This window comes from Amphiprion ocellaris, chromosome 9, assembly GCF_022539595.1.
Source record: "Amphiprion ocellaris isolate individual 3 ecotype Okinawa chromosome 9, ASM2253959v1, whole genome shotgun sequence".
NCBI lineage: Eukaryota > Metazoa > Chordata > Actinopteri > Pomacentridae > Amphiprion > Amphiprion ocellaris.
This window is the reverse complement of record NC_072774.1, coordinates 32,386,058-32,390,360: the sequence shown is the minus strand read 5'-3', so window position 1 is coordinate 32,390,360 and position 4,303 is coordinate 32,386,058. Positions and strand designations below refer to the sequence as shown.

General features: G+C 38.3%; 1 non-coding gene across 1 annotated transcript; it reads right to left on the bottom strand.

Annotated features, from left to right (window-relative positions):
• Positions 1–4,230: 4,230 nt before the first annotated feature.
• On the bottom strand, positions 4,231–4,303 carry trnar-acg (transfer RNA arginine (anticodon ACG)). The gene has a single exon. It is a non-coding gene; the product is annotated as a tRNA-Arg (tRNA).

The window sequence follows — 4,303 nt, the reverse complement described above, 5'->3', positions numbered from 1 at the left end:
TCAAAACTGACCCGTTTTAAAGTTTGAAAATGTGGGGGAAAAAAATTTTCACAGTGAAACTTCTGATGTCCACATTTTCCACATTTTTAGGAAATCTTTGAACATTTTTTGGTGGAAAAAAAGAAATGTTAAAAATGTTTCTTAAGAGCATTCACACAAAAAAAATCCATTTTTGTGAATGTTCTTAAAGAAAATATTAGAAGTTTTACTGATATATATGTAATCACTTTAGATATTTTTAGGATTTTTTTTAAAGATTTTTACTCATTTTTGAAAATATTTACAAGAATTTTCTTGCCAAATTTGGGGGATTTTTTTTTTTTTTTTAAATAAAACTTTTTAGGAAAACTTTTAAGGAATTATTGGAATTTTCAGAAATTTGGGGATTTTTTTGGCTGAATTTTTGGATTTTTTTCTGAAAAGGAAACAATATTTTTTGGTGCCCGTAAATGAAGACAACAGGAGGCTTAAGGATAGGAACATCAGCTGACACACAAATGAATGATGAAGAACTGGTGATTGATTACTTGCTATGCATCAGAAACTGGGGGCTGTGGACACAATGTGTATATTTCTAATAATGGCTAAAGGTGTCTGACTGAATGGTAGAAGGAGGAATAGCATTGTCTTTGGTCAAATAGATGTGACAATAGGTAGCTGAGCATATATAGAAACACTAGTGATATACACTGCTCAAAAAAATTAAAGGAACACTTTGAAAAGACATTATACTTCAATGCGAGGAAAAAACTAACTGGATATTTACATTGCTATTGACTGGATAATGTGTTAGGAATGAAAAGATGCCACATTGTTTGATGGAAATGAAAATTATCAAACCACAGGAGGGTTAAATTCAAGACACCCCAAAACTCAAAGTGAAGAACTGATGTGTCAGGCTGGTCCATCAACTCAAAATGGTCCTCAGTAGTTTGTATGGCCTCCATGTGCTTGTATGCAGCCTGACGATGTCGGGACAAGCTCATTAATGAGACGATGGATGGTGTCCTGAGGTATCTCCTCCCAGAACTGGACCAGGGCATCACTGAGCTCCTGGACAGTCTGAGGAGCAACCTGGTGGTGTTGGATGGACCGAAACATAATGTTCCAAAGGTGTTCTACTGGATTCAGGTCAGGCGAGCGTGGGGGCCAGTTAATGGTATCAGTTCCTTCATCCTCCAGGAGCTGCATGAATTCTCTTACCACATAAGACCAGGCATTGTCGTGTACCAGAAAGAATCCAGGACCACTGCACCAGCGTAGGGTCTGACAGTGGATCCAAGGATTTATACCTAATGGCAGTCAGAGTGCTGCTGTCCAGCCTGTAGAGGTCTGTATGTTCCTCCATGGATCTGCCTCCCCAGACCTTCACTGACTCATCACCAAACCAGTCCTGCTGAACAATGTTACAGGCAGCATAACGTTCTCCACGACTTCTCCAGACCCTTTCATGTCTGTCACATGTGCTCATGATGAACCTGCTCTCATCTGTGGAAAGCACAGAGCACCAGTGATGGACCTGCCAATTCCTGTGTTCTATGGCAAATGCCAACCGAGCTCCACGGTGCCAGTCAGCGAGCACAGGGTCCAGTAGAGGACGTCAGGTCCTCAGACCACCCTCATTACATCTCTTTCTGATTGTTTGGTCAGACACACTCACACCAGTGTTCTGCTGGACGTCATTTTCTAGAGCTATTGCAGAGCTCATCCTGTTTCTCCTTGCACAAAGGAGCAGATACCTGTCCTGCTGATGGGTTGAGGACCTTCTATGGTCCTGTCCAGCTCTCCTAGACTAACTGCCTGTCTCCTGGAACCTTCTCCATACTCTTGAGACTGTGCTGGGAGACACAGCAAACCTTCTGGCAATGGCAAGCATTGATGTGCCATCCTGGAGGAGTTGGACTGCCTGTGTAACCTCTGTAGGGTCCAGGTATCACCTCATGCTACCAGCAGTGACACTGACCTTAGCCAAATGCAAAACTAGTGAAAAACAGTCAGAAAACAATAGGAGGGAAAAAATGTCAGTGGCCTTCACCTGTAAACTCATTCCTGTTTTGAGGATTGTTACCCCTCTAGTGCATCTGTCGTTAATTTAATGAACACCAAAGCAGCTGAAACTGACTAAAAACCACCTCTATTACTTGACCAGAGCAGTATCCCACATGTTTGACTGACTTGATGCAATACTTAGATTAAAAAGTGTTCCTTTAATTTTTTTGAGCAGTGTATACTATGTCAATAGCTGACTGTGCAGAAAAGATGAAATATTACATAAAACATAAAAACCCCTGTAAAGACACAAAACTGCCACTGACCTCCACACTGGTTTGCTACATTAAGCCAGACACTCTTAGCAGTTCAGTACATTATCAGTGTCTTTTTATGTTCTGATTTGTTTTATATATCTTGTCTTTTCCAGCTGCTGCTTTGCAATTTGGTCCCTCCTGGCCTCTCTCTGTGTAAGGTTCAGAGTAAGAACTTGGGATCAAAAAGCACAACAAAACACATCTCAACCCACCCCATTGAAAAATGGATGTGTTTTTCTTGTTTTTCCTTCAGTTGTATGTTTCCGTTTTACTGGGCTGAATGTGTCTGTGCAGAGTTTGACAATAGATGACTGTATGATAAACAACATCACAGACTGGAGCTAAATGCGTCCAGTATGTGAAGATGTCCGTCTCCGGCTGTTGATTAACACACTAAAATCTCCTCTTTGTCTATCAAAATGACACAGTTTGAAGTTTATTCTTCAATGAAAACTAATCCCTTCATGCCTTAGGTGTAATTCCCAACTGACACTTCTGCTCATCTTTGACTTTGCTCAAACTACCCAATGGGAAGCTGCAATACTTGAGAAATTTAGCCACAGCATTTAGTTAATGTTGATGTTATTACATTTTTCAAAATTAATCTCAATATTAAATGTATTTTTTTTAGTAACTTAAAATTATTTATCAGTGTTTCATGCTTTTGCATTATTTTTATTGAAATATGTGCAAAAGTAAGTTTCAACAAGTTGATAGTATCATCTATCTATGCAACAAGACATCGTTTAGTGCGCAGTATGCGTGTGGAACATTTTATACATACAATATTTATAACTGCATTTCAGAAGAACACTTTAGAATTGCTTAAAAGGAAACTTATTTTATTATATGTGAAGCAAAATATGTTAAAGTAGTGAATGTTTTAACATATTTAAATAAAGACTACCTTTAGATGATGGTTCAGTAAGTATTGTGATACCAACACAGTTCCAATATTTATTCTACAATAATGTAGCTTAGACTGATTTTAAGGTGAGGGTTATGGTCAGTTAAGGTTTCAAAGCAATTCAATGTTTTTTATTTAATCATTTTCTTAATACTGAAGACATCATAACTATATAAGAAAACATTTATGTTATAAACAAAAAAGTGTTCATCTTCAGTATTAATCTACAATGTCGAAAATAATACCAATAAATAAAAAGCACTGAATGAGGTGTGTCCAAATTTTTGACTGGTAGTGTGTATATACAATTTAAACTGTAGATTTACTAATTTATTTTACAGTGTTGGCATACTTCACAGCACTTGGCCAAGACATAGATCAGCAACTAAACTTATTCTTGTGCTCTTTAGGACAAAGCCAGGCTGTTTCCTCTGTTTAATGTTGAATTAAGTGTCTCCAGAAAGCACCTTAATATTTAATATAATTACCACTGTTAATTTTTTATTTTTTTTACAACATTGGACCATAAGATTACACTTTCCCTTTTTTCTTTCCTTTTTTTAAAACTTTATATCAGCAAAAATATCGTTATTTTGCAGATATTTGCCACTATTTAAAATTAAAAGTATGTGTATTATGGATTAAAAATGGCTGAAAAGGGTGTTAATGTTAATTTGTTCAATGTAAAAAAAAAAAAAAACTGTACATATTATCCGCATGAAAATATACACCTGAAATGTCGTACTATCGGTACTTTCTCTGAAGTGTACTCCGTTAATGCTTCCTCCAGCTTGTTAAGAACCGGGCGTCGTGCACGTCTCTGCTCCGTGCTCGTTCTACGCAGTGACTCCTTCACTGACTGCCGCTGATCCGCTTCAGCACTGAGTCACCGAGCAGCTCACCGGGAGGACTTACCGAAACTTTCCGCCGCTTTCTGCCCCTGAACGTGTTTGTTTCTGTCACCAAGAAGGAGATCCAAAGACGTAAGAAGAGAAAAAAAACCCACCAAAAAACAGACGAGCCAGCCAGGAGTCGAACCTAGAATCTTCTGATCCGTAGTCAGACGCGTTATCCATTGCGCCACTGGCCC